Genomic DNA, 13362 nt, shown 5'->3' with positions numbered 1-13362 from the left:
TGAGTTGCTAAGGTCCTCGCTAAGTTGGTGTGACTGGTTTTGAACTTGTAATCCTCCTGCCTCAGCCTCCTGAGTCACTGGGATCCATATCTCTTTTGATGTTCTAATCTATAAAGTGCTATTTTTTAGTCAAAATAGAGATTTGTCACTCACCTTCCCAATTCCAATTTAACTTTATAAAATATTTTTATCCTTTTAAATTAAGTAGTAGTTAACTGGAATATACCTGGTTAAGGTAAGAAATTCAGATTCTAAGCTCAGCTCCATAATTCACTCTGTGAATGTAGAAAACGATTTCAACATCTTTGCAGCCATAAGTTGCCTTGTCATTAAAATTATAGAATAGGGAGTAATTATTTTGTCCAAACAACAATTGTATGTTGAGTTTTTGGCAATCTGTAAAATACCTGGTTTGTGAAATCAAACAATTACACATTTGGCAAACATGTCTAAATAGAATAATTTCCAAAAACTTATGATAAAAAGTGTCTTTGGGTGAGCTGGATTGTACTTGAGAAATGAAAGAGTCAAGGAATGCATGTGCTAGAGTCAAGCTGATACCAAATTTGAATTCAATTTCTATTATGTAAATGATGTAACCAAACTAAACTTCCATTTATCTATAAATTGAATTCAACTAGTACATACCCATAAGGCTGATGTGATTATGAAATAAGATAATAATTTTTTTATAATTGTTACAATTCCTGTTACATTGTTCTTACTAAATTTTGTTAATACAAGAGATGTGGCTTTATAAAGAGGGGATCACTTGCTCTCACATGTTTTCAAGTCAAGAATAAATCTACACATAAGCATAATATATAAAAAATCTTAACTATGTGTTGGACCCACATATACTAGTTAAAGAACCTTAATTTCAAGCTACCTTCTTAAATAGTCTGATTCAACCTTCAATTTTGAATAGTTTCATAAAAAGTCAAACTAGCTAAATCAGACTATAAAAAACGCTTAAAGGGAGTTGTAATCACTTATCATTATCATTTGACATATTTTATTACTCCTTCCCATGCCCAGTAGGTAATTACTCTATTCTAATGTTAAAACTTAGGCTTATAAATGCTGTTTATAAGACGATAAAGACTCTTTTTTTCTGTCTGTAATCTCTCTTCTTTGTCTTGGCAGCCAGTTCGGTCTTTCACTATGAAAAAGAGACAGACATCAGCAATATGTGGTGAAACAAAACTTAAAAAATAGAATATTCTCTAAAATTAAATAAGTTTTTGCATTAATTACTCATAATTACTCAAACTTTTTGTTGAAATTCATCCAGTGCATAAAAGAGTTGGCTTGGAAATTAGTGTTTAAAAGTGTTCTATCTTAAAATGTATATGTGTGTACTTATGTATATGTTTATATAATGTGTTCTTATGTATTATATATAAAGTATATGTGTACATATGTATTATAAATATCCCATAGATTAAATAAACTATGCCTAGTTTTTATAATTACAATTTAGCGAAAAAGAATTAACAGCTTTTCCTGTTACGTATAAATGCCTGGGTTGTCAGAAGTTTCTCCTAGCCCACTCTGGAACCAGTCCTCCTGGGTTTACCTAAGTTTGACTACGTTGGCTTGCTCAGAAATTGAGCCAGTCTTCTCCAGTGTCTTCAAGTTCTGGTACAGGTTCTAAGATATGAGCAAAAAAATAGTGTCAATTTTAAGTTCTGACCTTTATTTGGGAAACATAAGTTCTGCGGGAAGCCACCTATGAGCCATGGGTGAACTGAGTGATGCTTGAGTCATTCATTAGGCAGGGAAGGCTGATTTGGGGAACTTCAAGGCGGAATCCACGGGTTGGAGAATGCCTCATTCACCTAGCGCTCTGTCCTCGCTCACAGCTAAAGTTCAGGTTCAGCTCCGGAGACTGGAGTGGCCTGCTGGAGCCAGGCAGCCTCCCAGAGATGGGTGTAGCATGCATGCCAAATGCCATCAACCTGTTTACTGCAACCCTGCCACACTGAGAAGCAAGCACCAAGACTCCTCCCAATGCAACCTTATTCCTGTCTTTGATGTTCTCCCCCTTAAAAAAAGAATTGGGGCCTTTTTCTGTTGTTCAGTTCCAGTTCCTATCAGGACAGGAAGACCCATCTGTCGCTCAGCCCTTTTATTTTTATTTATTTATTTATTTTTTTACAGAGTTTCTATTATAGCATTATTTGTAAAATCTAATCTTTGGCTTTGTTTCTTTTTTCAGACTTTTTTCATTTTCCCAGGCAGCTCACGCCTCCTGGCCAGGAACCTACTCTGTCAGGGTGCTGGCCAGCTCAATAAAGATCTCTGAACTTCCCTTTCTAGAGTTAAAAATAAAAAGTAAATTTATTACATAAAGGTGTTATTAGATTGTATTAGGTAATGCTAATCCCTCTGACATAGAACCTTATACCTGGTAGACACTGGATGTTTCCTTGTCCCCATCAATTGGTGAGGATACAAGGAAACAATTCTTTATCTGTCACAATCCATCCATGGGCTTGTGTGAGAGCTATGCCCATTTGAGTGTATGAGGGGATTGGCCTGATGTTACTGCCTAATTGGGCTGTGCGAGGTATGTGCGCCTTTTCTCTTGCTCTACCTGTGATCCCACACACCACCTGAGATGGGCAGGGCTTTCCAAGATGTCAGTCAGTCTGCTGACAGCAAGACTTGACCAAGCAAGACTGCACCCTTCAAAACCCAATCCCTTGCCTTATTTGGATGGAACTTTCTATAGAATGTCTTTCCCCTAAATAAACAGAGGGGTTCAGGGTGTACTCTCTCGCGCCTCTTGCCTCTCTTGCTCTCCTTGCCTTCAAGCGTGGGAGCTGACACCTGACATTTCCGACTCATCCTTGACCCCTGAAAAAGGTATTTCTGTGTTTGTGTGGTTTTTTAGTTGCCAGCCTAGTCAGCTGGTGACATTTATCTAAGAAGAAAGAGATATAAGGGCTTTTAAGGGTGAATGCCATTACTATTACAGTGGTTTATTATGTTCTGGATGGTAATTGAAGATCCTAATCGTGGGTATAAACCACATCTGATACATGAAATGAACAGGGTCCTAGTTTGCATGTTTATCTCAACTAGAAGTTAGTCTTATAGTCATGATTTAATTTTGGTACCAAGTTATACTACCCAAATAAATAAGAGACAGACTTAAAGCAGAATGCTAATTAACCCTTGAAAACTGAAAAATATTCAACTTAGATTCACATAAGTTGTCAAATTAGCATAAATTTTCTGGTTGAGTTTCCTCTTCCTAAGCAACTAAGGTGTGTAACATAGTAAATGACATTCTCTCTTCTGGAGTATTTTGAAAACTTCAGAATCCTTGTTTTCTAAATTAGAGATTAAAAGAATTATTACTTTACCATAATGAGATATAAGAGACACTTTTTTTTCCTCAGAAAACATCTGCAATCTATGGCTCTGGGTAATTTATTTTGTGTATCAATATTTTTCTCCTTTCCATTACTAAGTAGCATTTCATTATGAACGTAACACCACTTTTTTTTTTTTTAATCCATTCCCCAGGTGAAGAACATTTGGATTGTTTCTACTTGTTGGTGATTCTGAATAAAGTGGTTATATGCATACAGATAGCCATTTGAATATAGATTTTATTTCTTTTGAAAATATCTAGGAGTAGATTTCTGCAGGGCACAGTGAGTGCATATTTATCTCCATATTGGCTACTCTGTGAGAGCTTTGTAGTATATGCTAAGAGACATATCGTGGCTAAAGGATTGATGATAGCCATAAAGCTAACTCCAACATCTACACGATGTGTCTCTTAGTGCACCATTTGATGCAAATTTGCAACTCTGTGCCAGGGAGCTGCAGGAACAAGGCCATCTTAGCACATATGCAACGCTAACAAGCCTTACAACAAAGATTGCTCTTACAAGATAATCTTAAACTTCCTTTAAAAAGAAAAAGAACAGAAAAAGCACACAAGCAAAAACCACCTTGTAACTGACTTGAACTTAATACAGTTATAATAAAAGGGGAGGAATTTTTCCAACATTGAGAATAGTGTTCAAATGGAGACATACCTGGTCAGGCAGTCATCTGATTCCCTCCTCCCTGACCCTATCTGGTCAATGCCACTGGCCTAATCATGCTAGCCATCCAGTAAGAGTGCTGACAACATAACTGCTTGAACTTCAGACAGTGTCTAAGGTTCAACTTTGATGAAAATCAGTCCAAAGGTGAAAAGTTCCAGGAAAAGCTAGCTCCACCCAAAGCCTTTAATGCATCCATGTTCCAATTGTTTACAATACTGATCTACTTGACAGTAGATACTGTCAGACATTTTTCTCCTCATTCTAATGGGTTTGTAGTATTATTTCAGTGTTTTTGTAACTTGATTTCTCTAGTGATTAGTAATAGTGAACAGGTAATCAAAGATATTGATTTCTGTCTTCTTTGTTGCAGTGTCTAGCCAAATGTTTTGGAAAAGAAGATTATTATTTTATTTCACTTTGTGTTTTCTTATTATTGACATTTAGACTTCTTTATATATTCTACATGTGAGCTGTTTATCAGGTATGTGACTTGCAAGTATTTCTTCTCATTCTATATCTTCATATTTTATCAGAATCTTCTAAGTTTTCTGCTAATTTTTTAATATTTTTACCTTTGAGTATATAATCGTATTTGAATTAATATTGTGTGAATTTTGAGGTACAGAGTGAATTTTCTTTTTTATGTGAAAATTCAGGTGTTCCAGAATCATTTGTTGAAAAAAAATCATCATTTCTCCATTGAATTACTTTTTTTTTTTTTTTACTTTGTATAAAGTCAATTGGCAAAATTTTCATGGATGTGGGGGAGAGAGAGGGAGAATATAATATCAGGAGATAGAAAGAAGCAGAAAAAGAGAAAACACATAATAAAAGAAAAAGAGAAAGAAAATGAAAATAAATTAAATATCTGTATTAGGATTTTCTGAAAACAATTCTAAAGCAAATTATTTTACACTACTTAGCAGCTATACAAAATAGTAAAAACATATAATTTGAACTTGGATTACAAATTTACTTAGGCAGTTTGACAAATACAAACTGTCCACTTGTAGATAAGGTAAATTGGTCGAACCAATTGTGTTCTCTTGCTGAACCTCTCAATTTTACATAAAATATAAATTGTGCTTTTCAAAAACTGTCCTAAGTTTCAGTTTTACTAGAAGTTGGTAATTAAAATGTACTTTACAATTATTATACTTTATAAAAAATCTGTTTTCCAAACATGCAAAATGAAAAGTGTATCACATACTTTACAAGCCATTTCAGGTAAAAATCTGTTTTCCAAACATGCAAAATGAAAAGTGTATCACACACTTTACAAGCCATTTCAGATATTTTGGCCTCATTCATCTTCCCTTTGACCTCTTCTTAGCCCACCTAAAAGTTAAAATAAGTAAGGTTTAATACTGTCCCCAGATCAAGTCTAGTTGGGAAATGGATATGCAAACAGATGTCAAAATATTGTCATTCATTCTGCACATAAATGTTAGTGCTGATCACTGTTTCCGGTTCCTGGACAGAAAGGTATGGCAGGGCAAAAATGTAAAAATAACCGCTCTTGTGAAGCTTATTCTATAGCAAGGAAATCATACTGTGCTCATATAATAAAAGAAGATAATTATATTGCATGTAAGGAAAAAAGTAGGACAGAGGAATTGTGATCCAGGTGGTAAACATTGCAGTTTAAATTGTGTTGGATGATTTTAAGTAAAGACTTGAAATGCATGTGGTAGTTGGTTTTACAGAATGCTCAGCAAGGGACATTCCTGGACAATGGAAAGGTCAGTGCAAAGTCCCTGAGTCTTTCTGAAGAAAAATATGGAAGCCAGCATGTTGGGAATGGAATGGAAAGTGGGGGTGGGGGGCAGAGAAGAGGAGATGAGATTAAGCAAACATTTGTGGGGAACTTCCAGTTCTTTGGCCTTTGCTGCATTAAAATGTCTCTGTCTTCACAGGGACAGAGACAGTCTGATCCGCCTTTTCTTCTAAAACAGCTACTGTGTTGAAAGCAGCAGCTCAAAAAGAAGTAGGGGCAAGTCTTGCAGGCCTGTGAAGCTGAGGGAGTCCAGACCTCCATGGTTCTCAGCCTGGGGATGCCAGGAAGAGCCTCATGGTCAAAGTCACCCATGAATTGTCATGTGATATTGATTGAGTTCTGGAACTTACCTGATAAAAAATAATTACCTGATGGATGAGATCAATAAGATCTTTGTGTATAGAATGTTAACAAGAAAAGAAAAAAAAAAATCACTATAGTTGAATTTTTCTTTTCTAAAACCTATACAGGAGATCAATATGGGGAGCCTGCAGTTTGATCTCCTCAAAGGTATCAGGAACTGAAGCCAAGATGATTCATGTGTATGATTTTTGTAGATACAACTTGCTTACTTCCTACCAATATTATTTTGAACCTTAGAATCAGCTAATTTCATGCACGCTTCTTATCCCTAAGCACTGAACAAAACCCTGTGGATCTTCCGTGCTTCCTCCCACCGCTTATGACAGTCCACTGATGTCCTCCACACAGACCACCTCAATAGGCCTTTAGTTGTTCCCTTTCAATCTCAAATAACTTCCTTAAGAAACTCTATAGCAGGAAAGATTATTCTTTACCAACTGAATGCTAGAAATCACCTACTGATGTTATTTATGTTAATCCCTTCTAGGTGAAGGTACTTGTTCACCCATGTCCTCAGGGATTCCCCAGTTCAGGAGTGTGTGGCAGAGAAGAGTCGGTATTATCTTGCTTGTTCGGTGCCTTTTCCCAGCCTTTACCTCTATATTCTCAGGTAGCACGCCCACATATTGGAAACTTAGCCCATCTAGTCTAGTCTACTCTATTAAGGTCTGTGTTCTTAACCATCTTCCCATAATAATTGAGGTTATAGCACTTGTTTCCTTTTCCTTCCTGAATTCTGTTACCATCATTTCCATGAGTGTTATTACTGATGTCGATGAACAAGTATTTCTAGCTCTCTTCCTCATGGGTCATATGTTAGGATCACCCACAGGAAAACTTGTTCTTCCAAAAGTATCGTGAACAGATATAATCAGTGACATTTACTAGTCAGGGTATTTAATTACTGGCTTCAGACACTCTTAGAGTGTTCTTTTCCTCTGGCATGACATCTAACTAGTGATACTGCTTCAGCCTATATCCTTAAATAGGTGTGAAAAACAGAACATATAAACAGACTTGTCAGAGTAGTAGCATAAGCTTAATAGAAGACTTTATTTTAGCCCAATGAGATACTGCTGTGCTGCTCACACAGCATAAATGAGCCTACTCAGCCACTGAGGAATGTAGAAATTGTTATAAACAAGACAGTTAAATTAACATATATCACATTTGCTATAGATTGGCTGGACACAGGCTGCTGGAAACTTATGATAAACTCGAAGGTTGGCAATCCATATTATGGCATGGCAAAACAGTTAAATTTCTACTTGGTATAAGATAGAAAATATATTTCACAAACTCAACCTATCTAAAAAAGACATTGGAAAACAACATATTGATGGTATGTTTTGGCTATAGTTGAACAATTACTATCAGAATGAGACGAGCTCTGAAATATTTTAATGGTATCAAGCAGAAGCAAAGAAAATAGAAAGAAACTGGAAACCCAGAGACTTGCAATGTTGAAAAGGGAGCCTTTCCTTCTCTCCAACTTCGATGAAGACAAGACTGAGAAGACCTATGATTGATGAAGCTAGATTAGGCTATACCTTGCTGTGAGAGTCAAATGAAGGCTGTAGCTGCCACAACTGCAGAAAACATGTGAGGGGATTCAGGTGCATCCTGCAGAAGTCTTCCCTTGGAAAAAAATGCCTTAGTGAAAAGAAGCTAGGAGTATGAAGAGTAGATAAAAGCATGTTTAACAATGGTCTGTGACTATGAACTCCTCCAAATAAGTAACTCAAGTAAATAAGCACCTAAATGTTTTCAGAAAGCAGCACTACAATTCAAGAAGCCACTGGGTGTGTACACTTCAGTGTGGCGCGTACACCATGTGGTAAAGCCAGCGGCTATACAGGGCTATTGAGAATGAGATGTGGCTAAGTGTGAATGAAAACATGAATTTAATTTTATCTAAATTAACTAAAGTTTTTATTTTAAAACATACTAAATATTTGGAGTTATGTACAACATGCTTGTTTAGAAAGGTCATGTTTTCTTTCATTAAACCCTTGGAAATTTAGCATCATAACTGACATGCACTGTATATATGAAATACACACTGGTCTTTGAAGATTTAGCTGAAAATGACAAAATAAATATTAATTACTCTTTTTAGATTTACTGTGAAATATAATATTCTATATACATGGATTTTAAAAAGATCTCTGCTGTGCTGATTTTACCTGTTTTTTTTTCCATTTTTTAAAAATATGGATCATTTTTCAGTTGCTTAAGTTTGCTACATGATATTTTAGTGGATAGTGCTAATTTGGCCTAAAAAGCAGTTGTGACTATTTGACAGTTGAAATGATCCTTACTCTGCAGTGCTGAGAGACCTGCACACTTAACATCCAGAAAGGCTTATTATCTAATTTTATCTAATTTTCTGTTGCCAAGGGAAAGGAAGGGGGAAAAAAAAAGTCTGACCTCTAGAGAGCAGAGAGAGGACTGACCCCAGGACGCCATGAACCAGGGACCTCCTCAGGGGACAACAGCACTGTCATCCCCAAGGAGGGGCCTCATCATTTCTGTGCAACAAGATTAATGCCAAATGTTTGTTGCTTTGTGTCGGCCATTATTCTCCTTCCTGAGTCTGTACTAAGAATATTTGCTCCCTGTTCTTTCTCTGTACTTCAGACAAGTGCAGCAAAAGTATGTGTCCTTTTGGTACACAGGCCAAAATAAGTTATATTTAGACCTAAGAGACTTCTGAGCACCACCCTTGAGAGTGAGAAAAAAAAAAAAAACAACACACACACTTCATAAAAAGAGATCCTGATCTTTGAGCATGATTCTCTGACAGAACAGAATGTACTACTCTCACTTGGAAAGTATCTGCATAAACTCTGGCTGCAGGAAGGAGAGCAGGATTAATCATTTGTGCACCAAGCAAACATTGCATCCATCCATTACATATTACCAGCTTTCTTCCTTCATTGCAGGATTAGTCTTATGATTCTCTTATATGGGGTGGGGCCATTTGAAAACCCATGCATGAGTTGTAAACTGAAATGATGTCTGCCAATGAAATGATGTCTGGTCTGGGACACTCTTTTCTTCCTGATAACCAACAATTTTCTTAATGCCCACAGCTTCCTTAGCTGTGGAGTGGATGTATGAGTGTAGCTTCCCTGCTGAACCATAATGGACACAAGACAGGACAAGAAAGAAGCTTGGTTATTTTAACATAGTGTTTAGGTAAGGGTGGAGAATGCCCCCACAGATGCACTGGAGCTGTTGGCTATCTTGACTTACCAGAGCCTGCCCTGGAGACACACATTACATATAGTTATAGATATAAGTATAGAGATACATGTATATCTATATCTATATCTATATCTATCTCTCTCTCTCTATATATATATATCTATCTATCTATCTATCTATATATCTATCTATATATATATATATATATATATCTATATCTATATCTATCTATCTCTCTCTATATATATATATCTATATATCTATAGATATATATATAGAGAGAGATAGATATATATATATATAGAGAGAGAGAGATAGATATAGATATAGATATATAGAGATAAATATAGATGGATATAGATATAGATAGATATAGGTATAGATATTGATATATAGAGATATATAGAGAGATATAGGTATATATAGATATATAGAGAGATATAGATATATATAGATATATATAGATATAGAGATAGATGTAGATATAGATATATAGAGAGATATGTAGATATATAAATATATATATAGGTATATAGATATATAGAGAGATATATAGATATAGAGAGATATAGATATATAGATATATAAATATACAGAGAGATATATAGGAATATATATATAGATATATACAGAGCTATAGAGATAGATAGAAATAGATATAGATAGATATAGAGAGATATAGAGATACAGTGATATAGGGATATATAGATATATAGAGATATATCCATATAGATAGATAGATAGATAGATATAGTTATATTCCATTCAACAAACTTGTCTTCAATCAAAAAATCATTCTCCTGACTCCAAAGCTGAGTTTTATAAATCACATTTGCTTTACTTCTGAAATCTTCAAATTCATGTTTCTTTTATCTAGTCATTTCTTCTTCTCATTTTGTAAATTCCATGCCACTCGTTAATTTTTCCTTTTATTCTGTATAGTTCTTTCATCTATTAACATTCCCCTTTCTGAGATTCATAGCCCTTGTCTCTCACCAAAATATAGCAGTTTGGGTCCTTCTATAGGAATTTGAGTCTTTGTAAAACGCTATTTACATTGCTCAGTTTTGTCTTTTTTCCCTACAACAATTTTGAATTTTACTTTTGCCCTATGATTCCGAAAAGCAATGACAGAGAAACCCTCTCCACTGTTTATATTCCAGAAATAGTTTATAGTATAGCCAGGGCCCCCTTCCTCTGTATTGCTTAGGTAAGACTTGGGAGTCTTCCCATTGTTTTTCTATTAGAAGGCCAGATTTTTAAACTATTATTTTTTGCCTCATAAATGATGAGTTGAACTGTTTGGTTCCCCTGACCAAACAGGATGAAACACCTGCTAACTTGCCCCTGATTAACTAAATTTCTCTCCTTCCTTGATCTAACTGAACTTCTAGACCTCCTAGTCCCCTAGCTGCAGCCCACAGTCCTCATCTGCACAACCCTGTAATCACAGTTGCCTGTAGAAACTGTTTGTACCAGTGTCTCTGCCAAGAACATTGTCTCCATGTGCATCTCTAACTCATTTTCCTAGTTAGACCTGAGTGTGGAAGTCAGGGCATCTGGGAAAGCAATGTTCTACCCTCACTGTCTGTCTGCAGCCCCACCCAATGATGTTTCCTTCCCCAATGCTTCTACCCCTGTATGTACCACTTCATTACCACATACCTCTCCCATCAAGACAGCATACTCTGAATGGTAATTATCTCTTTTATTTGACAGGTAGAACAGTCATTTCTTTCAATAGAAAAAAGCTCACTATGAGGAAATGCTAACAATAGTGCATTTTGCAAAGCTTGAGTTACTTAATCTGGATTGCTATCATATAAGAAATACAGGAGAAAAGTCCAGAATGCTTTGACATTACCAGTCCGGTCAACTACACTGTGCCCAAATAATATGAGCCCCTTTTCCTATGGATCTGATCTTAGTTCCCCAGAGAGAATACAATTGCTTCTAATAACAATTTATACAGGAAACAAAGTACAAATCTATATCAAGGGGAAAAAGCTCCTAAAGGCAATCACATTTGAAAGATGTTACCTATTACCAGGCACACAATAAAGAAATCTTTTTATATTATTATGCAGAGCAGTTAGCACCCTATTGAACATTCCTGAATAGGATCTTGATTTTCACTTTGAATGGAGAAGACCCATTGAAATGTTTGATTCAAACAAGAGATCCCTTTGCTTAAAGGTGAGTCCAAGCAATTCAGAGAGGCATCAGTGCCTTTCTACCAGACTCTTCTTTCTCAAATGAATCTTTTTCATCAATGAAACTTCTAAATGTTGACAGGCTTCCCATCTTGGTCCTGGACTCTTTTCTCTCTTCTATCTGTTCTATTTCCTAACCTGATCCAGTCCAGCACAATGTTTTAATTTTCAATGAACAAACTCTCTCACTCCTCTGTTTTTACATCTGCCAAACCCAGGCGATGATGGCTGACTCCCTTGCTATAGAAATCTCTGAATAAGCAGTCCATGATTGTTCTCAATGCAGATAAGAATGGCAAGTCCGTTTATTTCTATAATATACCTACATGTTTATTCCTTAAAAATAGAAAAATTCCTTAAAAATCAATTGAACATAATTATAATTAAAGAAAACAATGTTTATTGAAAATTAAATTCTTATTTTTTGCAAAATTTGTTCAAATGTATGGATAGATTAGATTTCATTATTTTCACAGTAAATGAATTTCAGATCTATACTTTTCTTTAATTTTTGCCTATTTGCCTCTACCTTCATCAAACTCTTGTCTGCAAGGAGAATCCATGTAGATCTTAAAATAGAAAGTATAGATTAATTCAACTGTGGGTAAAAAACTGGAGGTATTCCAAATCCTGAGGCCAAGCAGCACCCTAGCATTGGACCGGAGGATTAGAATGAATGATTTCTCAGGAAGGTTTTCCACTGAGTTCCAAGAGTTTATGTATTCACCTTTCAAACTTAAATGTTAGGTTTTCTCTTTGTGGCATTCTTTCTGCCTTTAGCACATGTGATCCATAAGGCTATAGGAACTATGCAATGTGTGCTTTCAAGAATTATGGAATGAATGTGCGCCTTCCTTTGAAACACTCCAGTAGAGTTGTTATGGTTTGGGTGTCAGGTGTCTCCCAAAAGCTCATGTGTGAGACAATGAAGGAATGTTTAGAGGTGAAATGATTGGGTTGTGAGAGCCTTGACCCAATCAGTGCATGAATTCCTTGACAGGGATTAACTGGATGGTGTGAGTGGAAGAGGTGAGTGACTGGGGAGTGACTTTGGGGTTTATATTTTGTCTCTAGTGAGGAACATTCCCTCTCTCTTGTTCTGCTTCCTGGTGATGTCCCCAGCTACTTTTCTCAGTCACGCCCTTCTTCCATGATGTTCTTCCTATATTAGAGCCTTGAAGAATGGAGTGAATTGGTTGTCGAGAGCCATCTGTGGGCTGTGTGTGGACTACATTGGCATCACAGCCAGTGAATAGGAGAATCTGGTTTCTGGGACCTTCCAGTGGAAATTTCCTCTAGCCAAGACCACCCAAACACTTTGTGAGCCCTATTCTGCTCTGCCCCAGGTCCCACACAACAGAGGAGATTGGGTGACCTGCTACAGTCTAACAGCCTCTCAGAGATGGGTGTGACCTGCCAAGATGCCAATCAACCTGCTGACTGCAAGACAAAATGAAACAAGACTCCACCCCTGAGACCTTACCCCTGCCTTTAATATACCCCCTTAAATAAACCACGGGAGCCATATTCTAAGTGTCCAGCTCCAGTTCCTGTGTAGGCTAGATCTATCAGGCGCTCTGCTTTCAAAACTATCTTTCAAACTGAGTTTTTTCTTTTTTTTCTTTTTGTTATTGTTGTTGTTGTTGTTCACTAATTATTTCTGACTTATTTTCTCTGGTAACTTATACCCTCCTGGGCAGGAATAGGACTCCCTGGCCAGGCACTGGCA

The 13362-nt window shown here is 36.3% G+C and overlaps 2 long non-coding RNA genes across 2 annotated transcripts; one reads left to right on the top strand and one right to left on the bottom strand.

Moving 5' to 3' along the window:
* Positions 1-723: 723 nt before the first annotated feature.
* On the bottom strand, positions 724-4165 carry LOC124103055 (uncharacterized). Its single transcript, XR_006855088.1, has 3 exons — positions 4059-4165; positions 1580-1653; positions 724-1162 (listed from the first exon to the last, which is right to left on the bottom strand). It is a non-coding gene; the product is annotated as an uncharacterized LOC124103055 (long non-coding RNA).
* Positions 4166-4226: 61 nt separating this feature from the next.
* LOC124103125 (uncharacterized) lies at positions 4227-13160 on the top strand. Its single transcript, XR_006855100.2, has 3 exons — positions 4227-4338; positions 4441-4551; positions 12980-13160. It is a non-coding gene; the product is annotated as an uncharacterized LOC124103125 (long non-coding RNA).
* The last annotated feature ends 202 nt before the right edge of the window (positions 13161-13362 follow it).

The sequence above is a fragment of the Marmota monax genome, unplaced genomic scaffold (genome assembly GCF_021218885.2).
Source record: "Marmota monax isolate L192 unplaced genomic scaffold, Marmota_monax_Labrador192_F-V1.1 WCK01_AAM20220418_F8-fsc00039, whole genome shotgun sequence".
In the NCBI taxonomy this organism is placed as follows: Eukaryota; Metazoa; Chordata; class Mammalia; order Rodentia; family Sciuridae; genus Marmota; species Marmota monax.
The sequence above is the reverse complement of the archived record's forward strand: the minus strand, read 5'-3'. Positions and strand labels throughout refer to the sequence as shown.